The sequence below is a fragment of the Lissotriton helveticus genome, chromosome 2_1, assembly GCF_964261635.1.
Source record: "Lissotriton helveticus chromosome 2_1, aLisHel1.1, whole genome shotgun sequence".
Lineage (NCBI taxonomy): Eukaryota > Metazoa > Chordata > Amphibia > Caudata > Salamandridae > Lissotriton > Lissotriton helveticus.
Window position 1 is genome coordinate 1927470467 of NC_136059.1, and position 17011 is coordinate 1927487477.

The following is a 17011-nucleotide window of genomic DNA, read 5'->3' on the forward strand; positions in this document are numbered from 1 at the left end:
GTACCCACGACTCATACATCTTTCAAAATAGTGGAATATACACACGCCTGACTGCGGGGGAATTTGGCGAAGGATTCCTGCTAGGTAAAACACTGTGTGACACTCCCTTGATACATATTGCAGATGTATGTGTATGTGTGGATGAGTAATGTCTATTTCTGTTAAATATAGGGGATAGTGCATATGGGGTCCGGTCTTTCATCCTTACTCCCTACCTCAACCCTTCAACCCCCAGCCAGAGGAGATACAACAGGGCACACAAATATACCAGGAACATTGTGGAGCGCACTTTTGGGCTTTGGAAAAGCAGGTTCCGCTGCCTCCACAAAAGTGGAGGGGCACGTCAGTACACACCAGTGACCTGCTGCAAGATGATTGCAACCTGTGCAATGTTGCACAACCTTGCCATGAAGAAGGGCACCGAGGTGGAATTATCTGATTATGAGGACCACGATGACGAACAAGCACCGCTTGAACCCAACACTGCAGGAGTTGCAACACCAACAGATGGCAGACACAGACAGGAAGAGATCACATGCAACTACTTTTAAGTAAGTAAAGAGACACAGACAGGTGGATTAGGCACCCAACGTAGTTTAATTTTGTCACTACGCAGGTTTCTAAAGCACAATTGTGCAATACAAATTATATACATTCAATGATGTTAGTCCTGGGTCACTTCCCCATTAACTGAACTACTCATTTGCGTCCACGCCTACCAGTGCCAGATGTTTGTGGCTGGCTGTCTTCACTTGGCGTTTGGGCTGTTACCTCACCGTGGCGCCTGCTGCTCCTCCGTGTCTCTATGACAAGGGGGCTTGCCATGCTGCTCCTACTTGTGCTCCCTTCACTCTCTGGCACATCCAGAGCAGCAGTGTGTGCTGTTTATGCATTTATCAGCACCTCAACAGCACTGGTCAGACTAGCAATGCCCCTAGAAACCTCATTACTATTTTGCGTGAGTCCCTACTCCATGTTTATGCATCTCCTGCATAGTAGGGAAGTGGCTGTGGCCAGGCGGTTGATGGCTTTATTTTGTTGCTGCGCACGCTGCTTCTCCTTGCGCCTTGATGCAATTTCCTGGTCTAGTTTGGTGCACAGAAGCTGCACCGATTGTGACATATCACGCATCCCTGCAGCCATATCCTTGTTGACATCAACTTATTCTTTGATGCCCTTCCCTATGTCTTCCATATTGTTGTTTAGGTTCCTCATTTGGCGTTGGTCAGACATGATGGCCTTTCCCTGCATCCTTTGGATTTTGGCCATGCTCCCCTCCAGGCCACGGAACACACTGGGACCCTCCACACGTGCAGCTACACTGCTTTCTCGGAGCCTGTGGCGTCTGGTACCAGTACGGGCCACCTCTGCACTGGACTGCAGTGTGGCAGAGCTATCTTCCCCAGGCAAGGTGTGTGTGTCTTCCCCCTCCATGTCACCTGCTGATGACTCCATTTCCAATAGTGGGGCAACAACATGCCTCCTGCTCTGTTGTGATGCAGGTGTTGTCACAGGCAGTGATGCTGGCATTTCTGGGGATGACAGTAACAGAGGGGATTGTGTACGTTCTGGGGACGCCTGCAACTCTGGAGCCATTTCTGTGTCTTGGGATGGTGGCTGTGTACTTGGTGCACCTGTGTCCTCAGATACATTCTGTGCACTTGGACCTGACTCCTGAATCTCATCCCTCTCTGGTGCCGTGCCTTCAGTCTCCCGGGAACGCCTGCGAGATGTCTCACCTGTGGACATATGAGCGTACATTAGCTAAGCGCTACTGCCTCACAGCCACTACAATTAAATAATTTTCACTTGACCAATGTACATGTTGCCTGCGCTTCATTCTGTCTGGAATCATTTCCCTAACTTGCTGGTTGCTGTGCTGTATGACATGGTCTTTCATTTACTGACTACATGTCCCATAATGCATTGCTCCTGTATAGTGCTAGCTGTACTGGACTGGGGTTCACTTAGCCACATAGGGCAAAGGGAAGGATGATGGTGTGGGGGGATTGCTGTGCTTGCGTCTTACCTTTTCTGCTGACAGCTCCGGCTGAGCTGTCTACTTCTCCCAGTCCGCTGACGCTTTCAGGTTCTATAGTTGAGCCCACCATCTCCTCCAGTTCAGTAAGGGGTGGTGCTGGGTTCTTCCCTCCACCAGTTTTGCTTGCCTGCTTGTGGTGTTCACCAATTTTTTCTTTTGTCAGGCTCCTGAGGTCATACCAGCTCTTTTTAAGGTCCTCTATATCTCTAGGAGTCCCTCCAACTGCATTCACTTTATCTTGCATGTCCAGCCAAATTTTCCTTTTGGCAGATTCAGCCACAGTGAGGGACTGCCTGCCGAACAGTTTTTGGTGCTCCTTCACCACCTCCTCAACAAGAACCTGCAGCTCCATGCTGCTGAATTTTAGTTTCCTCTTCCTCTCTGGCTGATCTTTGTCTGTGCTGCTTCCCATTTTTCAGATTTGAAAGTGCACAAAACTCTTTCTGCTGCTTAGGGACTCCAACTGCCTCTCCAGAAGCTTCGAATTAGTTGCTACTGCCCGTGTAGCTACTTCCTGGTAGGGAGGGGAGGGTGGTGGCACCTGATTGGCTGCCTGATTCAGTTTCATTTTCTTTGCTTTCCGATTCGGTATTTACCGAGTCGGTATTTACCGAAACAGTATTTACCGAATCGGTATTTCCAATTCATTCCTATGGGCCGAAAGGCAAAATACCGAATGGCCAATTCCGAATACCGATTTTTTACCTACATTACATTTACCGACTCATAAATACCGAATCGGTAAAATTCGGTATTTAAGAGTCAGTAAATTGCAGTTACCTACATCCAGCCCTAAGTCATTAGGGGCCAGATGTAGTTGGCCCAAAACCGGTCGGTAACTGCCGAAATTACCGAATTTCGGCCGTTACCGACCGGTATTTGGTGTTTAAGATATAGGGGGCCTTACATTTACCGATTCGGTAAATTTACCGATTCGATAATTTTACCGATTCGGTAAAATACCGAATCGGTAAATCTAGATGTAGGTGGCACTGAAAACAGTGCCACAGGCCCTTAAGAATATATTATTTACCATGAAATACTATTTCATGGTAAATAACGAATTCCTGAATACATGTGCCATGTGCCATGTGGCACACAAGCCTGAATCAAGGGTGCAACAGGGTGTCAAATTGCCACCCTTGACAATTCGGTAATTTTACCAAATCGGTATTTACCGATTCGGTAATTGCCATTGATTCCTATGGGCCTCAAGACCCATAGGAATCAATGGCAATGGTAACAATTCGGTAATTGTTACTGAATATTTACCTACATGGCATTAACCGATTTGTAAATACCGAATCGGTAAAATCCGGTATTTACGAATCGGTAAATGCCATTTACCTACATCTGGCCCTTATTTTGTAAATTTTCTCTGTCATGGTCGGCCATTGACATACGTTCTTATTTTCTTTCTTGAGCCTTCTGCTTTCTAGCTCTCTGCTCTATCTCTTTCCTCCAAAATCAGACAGATTCAAACATAGACGGGCGCATTTTTCTTTTCATTAATTGTTCCTCTAGGTTGGCAAGAACTTGGGAATTAAAGGAGCCATAAAGTGGCCACTGTAATTCCGCGTTACTTTGTTTCGTATATTTTACCCAGAAAGAGGAAAACATTATGGCATAAGGGCCATGTTTAACATACATCGTATGGCATGGGGTCCCTTCTGGAGGAAGTGGACAAGCCGCCTCCAGCTGGGAGTCCTGCGTACACATACAGCAACATAATCTCTTGAATTTACTACTGACTGGCATGCTTGAAAACAGATAACAGACACCAGCGGGTTTTAAAGCTCACCTCGCTTGCTTGGCTTTTGCAAAAGTCAATAACAGTAGAATCCTACAGCACAGACACCAGCGGGTTTTAAAAACTCACCTTGCTTGCTGGGTTTAGCAAAAGTCAATAACAGCTTGCTCGGAAGAACACGTTTCCTCAGACCCCTGACTCATTATAACCAGGCTAACCTAGAGACCCACTCCATTTTTTAATATATAAACTAGAAGCAAGAATAAAAGTAATTTTGCCCACTAGTTAGGTATTTTTAAGTCACCCCACTCCACATAGTTCCTCATTAGAGTGCTCCTACGTATCCTCGCAAGTCGCAGCACACCTCAACCCACAGCGGGTTGAGATGGCCCCTATGATGAAGCATGTCACCGTGTGGGGAAACCCCGGTGAGTGAGGGGACTCAAGAAAGGACATTCTTCCTTTCTAGATTATGTTCATCACACTGATGATAATCTACCTCCACGGCTTGGTTCTTTATCCGTGATCTCAGATTTTTTGTGTCTAACAATGTATTTATGCCATAATTTACTTAAAAACCATTCAGTTACTGTCAGTTAAGATGGACTTTGGCCCTCAATTGTAAGATGGAAATGATGACGTAGGTCTACTTTCCAATTACAAAAGACTGTTCAATTAGTAGACTTTTTTCACTCTTTTCCTAGTATTACTGAAAACGTTGTGCATATATTTAATGCAGTGCATGTTTCCTTTGCAAATTGTGCTATACCATAATGGCATTATAGAGGCATGGAAATATGAACTAGGAGCAAGAAGTGCAGACACTGAAATAAAATTAGAATGAGATCCGCTGGGAGCTGTAAAATATAATGGGATTGAAGCTTGAAAATGTTGACTTTTTTTTTTAGCCAAAACTGTGCTAAAAAAGGAAATGTGAAATACAGTACCAGGCACTGCCAAAATATTTATGTCTATCAGAAAAGAGTCGAGCAGTTCCCTAAACCAGAAACTGTTTTTCCTGGTGGGGTGGATAATAAAAAGACAAATTTATTGCCTCCTGATTTGTGAATGCTGTCCCAGATGTTGAACCACAAGGCTCATAGGTTAACCAACCAAGACACTCAAGGAGAGAAAGAAAAGATCAATAGCTCGCAGTGGGACAGCGCTATTCTTTCCAAAGAAAGCAAACTATTAAGCTAACTAGGCAACAGTGTGTCCCGCCGGGCAGGTCCTCGAACATCTCACATTAAACTCCATAAAGGGAGCGGCAGTGGGAATGTTAAAATGATGGAATATGATACACTTTAAGGCCATCTCACAGAAGCCCAGAAAAAAGCGTTCTCGAGTCTCAGATTATGAGAATTTCAGTCCTAGGAAGAGGCACAATATGTAAAGTTCACGATGTTAGGTATCTGGGAAACGTTAAGCAACCTCCTGCAAGAGCACTCGTATGCCAATCACATATTTGTGGGTTTTTATAACGAGTCACACAAATGTATAAATCGGCACAAGCAGGATTCTGAATTTCATGAACTCACAACGAATTCCAAGTACAATTCAGGAAGGTTGCAAGTTTCCAAGAGCACTCATGGAAAGCTTTTGCCAATTCATGCTTCACACCAAGGGCTTTCAGGAAGGGCAATTGCACATGTTTTGCAATTGTTCATGCAAAATGCATGTGTAGTTATTGCACCTTTTGTTATTTTTTTATACAAACAAAAAATATTTTTCTTAATTTTGGGGTTTATGTTCTGTCAATTCTCGTCCTGCAAATGAATTACTCCTGCCCATGAGAGGAATTCGGATGGTGATACGCCAAGGAGAAGCTTATGAATACCCTTGAGCTTGAGAGTTTTTGGGTGTTCTCATATTGTCCACGACGCTGGCAGGTCTGGAGCACCTGCTCCTCACCTGTAGGAAAAGATTTACCCATGCACAGGGTCACACCATGCTGGGCTTATGTTTCACGTAAGTAAGTAAGTTGGTTTACAAGACCAAATTCATAATTTCTGAATCAAGCCATTTGCACTCATGCATTTAGTTTAAACACGCCCATGGATTCGTGAATCGGACTTTCTATGTGTTTAAAGCGTTTACATGATCTCTTTTGTGAAAGATATTGTTCTTTCTAAATTTCCATTTCACAAATGTTAGTTTCTATATCAGCTTGCTTGTTTGTGTTTTACTTTTACATGAAAGACACAACCATGCCACACGAGACTGCCTCACACTACGTCACCAAAATACAAATCCAAGCATGGTGATAGAAACAGCAGAAGCGGCAAAACAGGCATAGCACTTTTGACTTAATAAACACATATCTGTATTCAAAACATTGAGCTTGAGTTGCAGCATGATAATTAATCCACTCCCACAAAAATAAGAGGGTGCTACATTGTTGACCAAGATCAATGTTGTAGTATATACTACTCAATGTGAGAAGTAAGCAAATTTAGTGTGTGCTGGCATCCTTCACAGAAATATCTAATGACCTACACACATGGATGCATTCAAAAGATGTAAGGGTGTTATGGGTGTAAAAGGGAAAACGTTCGCCAATGCCCTCCCATTAGCTAGTATCTCTTTGACAGAACCATAGGCTATCATTATTGTTACTATTAAACATGTATCACTACTAGTACAGATAATGAGGAAGAGGTCCATTAAAGCACAATTAGTAAATCAAATACTTTCCCAATGTATTTTATACACAGAACACAAGTGTAAATTATCACAGAAAAATCTATAAGAAACATAATAAGTATTCCAAAATTGGTCATGGCCATAGTTTTGCAAAGTTCTTCTAAAGCTGTTAGCAATTTCTCTGTAGATGTTCTGTCAAAGGTATTCATTAATCGACAGGACAGCCACAGTCCAAGTTAAGAAGTAAGTCCATATTCCATCAGCAAATGTCTTAAGAGTGCCGTTCATCCAGTGGCCTGCCAAACAGGGGAGTCTGTTGGTTGAAACGGGATGGTTCATTGACTATAAATAGAGAGAGGTGCAGTGAGCAGATCAACAGTTTGACAGACAGGGTACTGTTGTAGTACTAATGTGTTGGGCCTCAATAATTGTTTTATTTAATTTAGTTCTCTTAACCCACAATAACTTCAGTTACCATGTCAAATTTCCTAAGTCCTCCTATGTATCTTGTTCAGTGCTGAAAGGAACTGGAATATGTAGAGGATGGGCAATTATCATATGAGGACCTGTAATAAGATAATTGCTAACATTTAATATCGGAGGCAATCCACCAAGCAATCCCACGTTTTAGTTAATCACCAAATTGATTTGAATTTAGACACAAACAAATATATGAAGCAGAATTAGCAGGGTAATTTATCTTATTTTTAATTCCTTGTTAGATTTTCAAATAATTTGCATACAACCTACATTTAATCTAGATCAAATTGAATATACATTACTCCCTCAGCCGAGGGAGTTTTTATCCGAAAGGAAGTCAATTAGAAAGAAAATTATTTGTGTTTCATACGAACCCTATTAGAAAAGTTCAGAAATTCCAAATGACCAGTTCCAGTTCTTGGACACACTCGTCAGCCTCTGTCCACACTAGAGCATTAAGGCTACAGCTGCTCTGATGCACACCCTTTCAGCCTAAAAGGTTCCACTTCGTTACCATACCGGCCAGCATCAAATCACAGTATTTCATCACAGTTCTCATTGTTTCTGGAAGTCTCCATAGTCAGTTTCTGTACTGCAAGATGGGTAGAGGGAGTGATGCCTCTTAGTTCAAAATGTAGGCAATTTTAGTCCATCGATTCCAGGTATACACCCCTTGATATCACCAAATTTGTCGGACGACTCTGGCCCATTGGTTGCTCATGATAGGATGAGATGATGTAGTAGATAAAAGTATACAAATCCAGAAGAATTAAGTAATACTTTACTCACAATTTCCGTATGACCACTGTAATTGAGCCTTATGATCATTAGCAGCATTCAGAAAATAGACGATTTCATGCTCTCATCTTTTGTCTGTCCATTCTAAAACGTTTGCTCCAGGAAGTAACACTTTTTTTTGCAATTCTAGTCAAGTAAGCTACAAGCATGAAAGAAGGCTTTTGAGTGTTAGGCACATGTGGACATTTTTACGAAAGGTTCCCATAGGCTTCAGACTATTCAGTTCATAAGCTAATACTAGGAAAGGAAGCAAAGTTTGAGGCCTTCATGAAGTACAATGTATGCACGATTAATTTGGGCTAAAATATGTATCTCACATTACATAGAACAGTGCATTAATTCTTCAATTAAGCATATTAATATAACTTCAATGTAAATTGCACTTAATTCATGTAAGTATAGGGTACCCATAAAAATGTTAAGATTCACTTTTCCTTCACAAATAAGTTCTGTAAGTGTCTTTAGGAGTTTATATGTTATTGTATCATGCAGGATTTAAAGTACATCAGAAAGGAACTTTTACAAAGTGCAATTCATAACATAACTTCATGTAACACCTGCCTTTCTTGTCAACGTCAGTGCTCACGTTACACATTCTAGTGTTATTATCCATTTTCTAACATATGAAGCAATTGTATTCTTACATAGAAATTTTCTGTATTATTGTTTTATTCACCATGTTTCTCTGAGCATAAGATCACATGTAACTAAAATGCCATATTTCATATCAACATATTAACTGAATTGTGTTATCAGAAAACTACTTACTTTCTGCATGCTTTTACAATCTTAATTGGTGTGTTTCTTGATTCATGGAGCCTAACACATGTTTTGTCATTATCATGTAAATGTGTTGCAAATCATTTCTATGTAAAAATTATCCTAAATAGATTAAACATAACATCGCTGCTCCATCAGTACGCTCTATTTTTAATGGATTACCCCGTTCACCAAACTCTAAATAACACTCATAAACTGGCAAATATATTGTACATCAATTAGTTAAAGATGTTTAAACCTAACATCTTCTGGAGCCTGTGTAAAAGGCAAAAAGCTTATTTGGGAAAGTCTATAACAGAGTAAAAAAGGTACAAGAAAGCAATAGTTGAACAAATAATCAATGTTTCATTCAAATAACTATATATAATATTAAGGTCACTACATTTGACTGGTGGAACATACTGTCTAATACAAGACCTATTAGGCATTGGTGTGTTGAAATATAGCCATATTTTGGTATAAAATTTTACAAATTGGAAAAAAACCATATGTATGAAAATAATAATATACTAATGTAATTGTATAGCATATTTTCGCCCCAAAGTTTCTCTTCGAACCTATGCATGTAACAAATCTTTATAGTTGCTTATCCATTTCAGCAGCACTTATTTTATCAGCATCTGACAATTGGAGTCTGGGACCAAGATATCGACAAAAATCCTTGCAATGATGCATGAGCCGCTTAAACCACAAGTAATTATTAAGACCCAAAACTAGCCAGTCTGTGCACCATAGTTAGTATCAAAATGGAATAATGTAAAGTTACACAAGGAGAGGAAATGGGCATTAGTATGGCAATGAATCTAAAAGACTGTGCAGGAGATTTCTGTTCATCCATAATTGGAACTACATAATTCATTGGAAATTCCCTTTGAGCATTCATTTTTTCACATGCCTTAAAGCAGGCATTTGTAGATGACTTTAATGAGGTATGACAGCATGCCTTGAAGTAGTTATGGGTGACTGTAGGAAAGTAGGATTTGCTTTTATGGTTACCCTCACTTTTTGCCTGGTGCCAAGCTGTTATTGACTAGTCTGACCGGGATCCTGCTAATCAGGACCCCCAGTCTCCCTGCTTTCTTCCTTAAATTGTTATGTTCAGTGCTTAGGTACATCCCAGATTGGATACTGGGGTACCCTTATAAGTCCCTAGTATATGGTACTAAGGTAGCCAGGGCATAGGTAACACAGAGGTCCACCATGGGCTGAAGCATGTATGATGTCACCCATGGAAGACCATTCAAATTGTAACTACAGGCCTGCCATTGCAGCCTGTGTGAGCTGGTGCTAGCACCACTTATGAAAGATATAGATTTCCTATATCTAGGGTCACTGAATTTAAAACCTATAAGTTCCCCTCTATAGCAGGCTTTGCAATCCTGAAGACAGGATGCTTGGTTCTAAGTGTGAGGGTGCACCTGAATGAGCAGGACACCCCTACAGCCTATGGAGTGCATTTGCCAGGGTTGTAAGTGAAGCAGACATATACCATATAAAGGGGCACTGTGTCATTACTCAATGACCATCTGGAAATCGTCTGCAACAAATCCTATCATGTTTGATATCAAACAGTTTGGAATCACACCCCCACACCGTAAATGGTGTGAGAGGTATGATTTCTAGAACTGGAAGAGCCCGCTGTTAGGGTATCAGTGTTCGGGGTACAAGCCTCCTAGATCCGGACAGCACAACATGGCTGATGTCGACCAGAGACACAAGTCTGCCCTCCTGCTGCTGAGCCAAACTCAAGCAGTGAAAGGCAGAACAATAGGTATCTTGTCACCGGGAGGTGATACCACCTCCCAGACAGGATTTAGTGAATTAGGGCCAGGTGGGTGTGCTTGCCAGCGCCACTCAGTCTACATGAGGGGCACATTTGGTGCCTCTTGCATAGAACAGTTAAAACCTGGTCTGGGAGTCCTTATCTACACTTTGGCGCGAAACTGGACAAAGGACATGGGAGTAACCTCTCCACGGTCCAGACCCTCCCCTTGGAGCATCCCCTGAATCGTCCCAAGCCTTGCTTTAGGGTACTTAAGGGTTCACCTGAGGTTGGGTCCCTAGAAACGTAGTGGGCCATGATTCAATTCAGACACCACATCAACTTCCACCATCTGGGCACTCTGGAATTTGCTGGACTTCATTTGGGCTCGACTTCGTCCCCCTTTCAGTCTGCTGCATCGTCTGCGCCTCTGCACCATACAGGAACCTTCCAAGGCCTGCGGGCATCCAAGATACCTGAAGGAATCTCCCTTGAAGTGGAGGAGTCACTGCCCTGCACTCACAGGCCCAGCAACTAACTTCACCGGTCTGCTGATTGTGAGCTCCTATGGACTCTGAAAGGTTCTGCAACACAGGTGGTGGTTCTCCACAGCTCACAAGGACTGCCCTGCTCTCACACCAAGTTTGAGGCAAGTATCCCTCGCGGGAGCGGCAGGAACTGAACCCCTGTGCACTGCATTGAATTGCAGTTGCAAAGGTTTGTTGGCTTCCTTTCACCAAGATCTTCATGATTAAAGTAGCCCCAACCTGAAGCCTCTCCAGTGACCAAAGTCTTTGACCACATCGTATTGTTTGCACCGTGGCCTGCATCTTTTGGTGAGCTGCTCAAGGTCCTCTTGAGACTCCAGTGCCTTCGGCCTGTGGGTCCTTTTGAGGGTCACCTTTGTTTCTTTTGGGCTCCCCTGATTGCTCAGGACCTGCTGTGAATCCCCTGCTTGTGATGAGTCCCCTGGACCTTGCTGGTCCCGATATTGCACCTTCTTCGACTTCTGCACTGTTTGAAGTTTCCAAGGCTTGTTGGTGCTCCCGCCAGACACCGATGCCTCAGCTCTCGACATCCAACATGGGGCACAGCTCCTGTTCTTCATCAGCATTGCCTGGTCCTCACAGCTGTAGGTTCAAGGTCACCATCAACTCTCCCGTAATTCCTGACATTGGTGGGCATTTGTCTTCCAGATCTCCTGGTCACTCCTGAGTGACATAGACTCTGTCACCTCTCAACGGATTCCGCCGGACTTTCTCTCCTTCGCCAGCAACGGCACTTTCCTGAAATCCTCCATTGGGTTCTGACACCACTTCACACCTAGGCACCTGGTTTCTCTGGTGTAGATAACGTGGGCTAGGGTATCGACGGGTGGGTGGCTCTCCAAACTTATGTCTTCCACTGGGTTTCTTCAGGGTCCACTGGGAAGGGTCCTTAGTCTTTCAAATTCCAACCGCAACTTACACGTTGATCTATACAGAGCATGCAGTCATGTTCCAATACTGCACACAATCTTCCTGGGGCTCATAGTCTCTCACCTTAGGTGGTTCTTTGGGTCCCCAGCACTTCTACGTCCTCTCAACATTGTCTTGACACAAGTCGTGGTTCTTCTGCCATTATGGTTTTGTCCCCCCCCCCCCGGGGCCCACTGTGTACTTTGTGCTATTTACGTGATTTCTATGCAAAGTATTGTGTGCATTGTGCATATCTCCACGTAGGAGATATTTGTATGTGTTAGAGAGTATTATATAATAAACACATCATTTTATAAATACCTTATGTGGTTCTTTTTCACTTAATGTATACCTATAAGATTGCATTCTGGTAAAACAAGCTGCTTTAAACTCCTTCTCAACTAAGCCTGAAGGCTGCTCTCCACAGCTACCACTCAGAGAGCTTTCTAAGTTGAAGCTTTCTTAAATCACCATAAGGGTTTTCGGGAGGGGTGCAGATGTCCACTTACATTGGTGGACATCATATATCAGGCCAGCCTCTCACAGTCACCCATTAATTAAACAAGCAATTTCCAAGCCAATAGGCCTGCCTTTTTTAGGGCATATGTTTGCTATCAGTTAGGGAAGTGTGTGTATGCATCACTTCCAGCTCTTCTTGAAAGAAAATTCTAGAATGAATCAACATCTTTGGCAATCTGGGTGCTGGAAGTAGGGCAGACTTCCTTTTTTGAGTGAAGTGATACCTCACAGAAGAGTGCTGTGAATAATCAGAAGGTGAAGCCTGTGTTGAAAGTTGTGAACTTAAAATACTTACAGAGCAAGATATTCTATAAAAGATGTTTTTGGCAAAGAGCCATTATTAATGTATGCATCTTTAAGAAAGGTTATATGTGTACATGCCATTGCTTTGTAACAAAAAAGACCTGTAAGTCCAATATATTATCATGAAACTGAATGTGCAAAGCTAATTAATTAATAGCTCTGGGCTTTAATGAGAGGCTAAGGCATCCAGACAACAAGCACTGCCTATACAAAAACAATAAATAAGCAAATAAAAGGTTGTCCTGTTAGCTAAGTAAATATATTAAAAAACACTCAATAAGTATGAAACTGATATTTTAATTTTGAGGAAAAACTGTTGCTTCGCAGCACCAATGTTCAGGAGAGTTGTATACCTCATTTTCTTCGGTATTTTAGGTTAATTAAAGGCTCTCAGCAAACTGGTTATACCACAGTGGCCAAGCATGGCTAAAATTACATGGTTATCAAACTGTGACTCCTGAATGGAAAAACTACACAGCTGCATGGCCATGAAAGCAAACTAATAAGTCCTGAGATAAGGGGGAGCCAAGCCACAGTCTGTCTTAGGCAGTTGGAGTACTTTTAAACTGACTCTAGGAGATTTATTACCCCATATAAAAGCTGTAAAGCAGCTCTCTAACTTGCAAATAATTTGTAGCGCCAGGAAAAGGTGGGTGAATGCCATTGTGTAGTCGAATATACTGGCCTAGAGGTTCTCTAAAAAGGGCAAACAAAGTTGGGGATAGGGGGAAATCCTTACACAAGTCTCTCCACTGGAAAACACTGTCCCTGCACTTAAATTATTTATTATGATTTGAGTAAAAGCACTTTCATACAACCTAGAGATAGACCTTGTGAGTTGATTTGTCTAAGATTTTAAACAAAAATTCCCAGCTTACAAGGTCAAAAGCCTTCTCTGCATGAAGCTGGACTATGGCTGCAGGGATGTCATCAGTGATTACCAGATAGATAAACCCGGCCAAGTAGTAAGAATTGGCTCTCATACTGTGACCCTGAATAAAATCACTTTGGTCTGGATGAATTAATAACTTCATTACTACACTAATATGATTGGCTAGAATCTTTGTAAAAGTCTTCTAGTCAGTATTTAAAAGTGTTATTGACCTATATGAGGATGTGCCTAATTCATCCTTCCCCTTCCTTAAATTTGACTAGGACTCATTTCTTGAAGGAGGGTGGGATGGTGCCCCCAGTCAGGATAGAACTAAACAATTCAGAGAAAGGGATTTCTATAAAAGAGCAAAACATTTCTAACATTCGCCCAAAGCCATCTTCCCCCGGTGTTTTAGACCAAAACAAGTCTTTTATAGCCCTTTTAACTTCCACAGGGCTGACTCGATGCATCAAAAGGTCCACAGCTTCGCTACTTAGCTTTGGAAGATATAATTCCTGTAAAATATTTTCACCAGAACTGAATTCCATGTTTCTGTTGCCCCCCTTATGGAGGGAATTGTAGTAATTACAAAATATTTGGCCAATCTTTTATGTCAGTAATTAGATTTCAATTGTTTTTTTGTCTGGCCATCCAGGCCAGGAAATGGCTCATTTTCCCACCCTCTTCATAAACCCGACAATTGCTGGCATTACTGTTGAGAATTTACTTTCCCTAAAACAATCCTTCAAGGCGTCCCTCTTTTTCTGCCATAGACACCGAGAGCAGGAAGACTGCTCGATTAGAGTTCTGTGATATGCCTCATCAGATGCTCTCTAGGTTATCCTGCTTTACTTTTACCATCTTCTTTTTAAAGACCAAGTTGGATATCAAAGACCCCCGGATAGTCGTCTTTAATGCCTTGCAGGCGGTAGTGCCTTCTGCTGTGTGGGTATTAAATGAGAAAAAAACATCAATCACCATTGACAGGGACTGGACATAGGATTCTTGGCCAAGTAATGTCTTGTCCATACCCACATTCTGATTACTCTTGGATGTAATAGGGGGGAATTTAAAAACATTTACCACGTGGTCTTAGAAGGCACAGTCATGATATTGTAAGGAAATATTTGAGTTAGAGAGGCTAAAATAGATCTATCCATGAAGCAGACCTTCTAGAATCACAGGAGTACATTATTATTGTTGGATTTAGCTTTCCCCATACATCCTGTACTCCCAGCAAGAACAAGGATCTTAAAAAACTTTTTTATGTTCTTCTTATGTTGCCAGCAATTTGGGTTAGAAGAATCAACCACAGGTGCAGAGAGATAGTTAAAAATACCCCCTAATATAGATATCCCAGGAAGATTACATAGCTCCCAAAACAATGATTAAAGAGGATTGATGTTGTTGTGAATAGGACTATAAAAGGAAACAATATTATATGTCACAAAGGAAACTACAATGGGAACTAATACCCAGAACGCCCCATCATCTGATATGGGGAAAAGGCAGCTAACCAGACCTTTATGATAGATCACCACTGCTATCCCTCTATGGGCTGATTCTGCAGAGAGGACAAAATGTTGACTAACCCAAAGGTAGTGGAGTTTGTCACCTTCCTTCTCCCGAACAAATTGAGTCTCTTGTATAAGAATGACAGAGGGATCATGTTGCTGCAAACTTAAAATAAACAGGTCCCTCTTTCGTTTGTTATTTAGCCGATTCACATTATGGTAAGCTATAGTAAAATCCATTTCCTTATTATCCATATCTATATATTCTATTGCACTCAAAATCAATGCCTCTATTTAGCTCAGTTGACAATTCCAAACCATAGATATCCACTGTTCCAAAACATATTTTTCCCCTCCCCAATGCAGTGACCCCCTCCACCAGTGAACATCACACCACATCCTGTGGTAGTGCAATCAATAGGGAAAAAACACAATTTCCAAAGTGCACCAACCCAGTGTCCCCCGCTCTACCCCTAATCCCTCTCACCTCCTGGGCCCTCCCTGCGAAGACCTCTGAGGCCTGACCTTAACTCATTTTGCACCATGGTTTTGTGCCAAGCTCCCTTACCCCACCCAACACCCTGCCACCACTCCTACTAATATAGGAAATAACGCCTCTAAAGTTAAATTGCAATGCACAAATTGCCAAGTCTAAGTATTCTCTGATATTCCCTTCAGGAGCTTCTGTGCCTCTTCAACAGTGGTGAGCAGACTAAACAGGCCATTGTGCAGAACTTTCAACTCAGTGGGATGGATGATAGTAGCCTGGGCCTCCATCTGTAAGATTGCTGGAAACAGAGCCTTGGAATCCCTTCTCCTACGGGCTGAGTCTATGGGCATGTCTGAAACATTAGAATGAAATACTCATTATTCACATTGAATGCTTTTGCCTGGATTGCCTTTCTTAGAACTAACCCCAGGCGGAGCACACATCTCTGCCCGCAGAGTGTGCTGAGATTTGCCTTCTCAGCGTTCCGCGGAGAAGGCAAATATCCGCACACTCCGCAGCGGAGCAGAGTTGGCCAGCCCCTACTTCCACCCCTCTATTAACAAGTAAGCCAACATTAATTCAAAATAAATGTAAAACCACTTACCTCTGTACTGCGGCGTCCCCACGCTGCCCTCCTCCTCTTCCTCGCCGTATCGGTAATCTTTGAGAGAACTGTGCATGCGCACTCACCCGCACATGCACATTTCTTGCAAGAGCAAAAGTCTCTGCCCGGAGCAGCTACTTGATGGTTGATTGGTGAAAGCGGCTCTTGCTCCAGGTTCTGGCTCAACATTGCAGTCTGAGGGGTCTGTCAGGCATTAGACTACTTGAAAGTCCCATCACTGAAATCTAATGGACCATAAATGGCACAATGTTACCATCATAAGAATATCAGGGCCTTGCTTGACTATACATTCATGAAACAGCAAATCTTAAAAAACGCATTGAAACCAATTGCAGAAGGGGGCTGTTCTGAAGCTGAATCTCTCCGTGCCCTTATTTCACCGATTTGAAGAGTTAGTATGCAATCACCTAAAGCAACCTGTATCTAAACCTAAAAGGCCCCACTTTATCTGAAAAATCATAAACAGTGCTGACCTCCAACATCCCCACTTGGTAAAAAGCTTAGAAAAAGCAGTACCTATTCAGCATTCCCCAGTCTGGATCAGTCCTAGTAGTCTTGAGGCTGGTAGAGCTGATGAAGGTTTTTTTCAGAACTGGTATCATGTGTGTCCCCATTCCCTGTATGTTTGAGCTGGTGTCTGGAATGCTGAGAGTTAATGATGTAATATAATGTTAGAGTGCAGTTTTGAGTGCAAGCTAGGAGAATAGGGACAGTTGGCGGGAGAATGGACTATTGACAGGACCTAGGGGCATATGACCAACCAATAGAGATCATTTTTGTCTCTAACTTATTTAGAGACAAAACTTATCGCCGCAAATCGGCGATTTTTATCGCAGATAAACCTTGCTATTAGCAAGGTTTATCGCAAATGCGATAAAAAACGGCCGCAATGCATGAATATCGCTGAAAAGTCAGCGATATTCATGCATTATCGAGCAAATGCTCTTAGCCATGTTATCCACCTCCCATTGGATA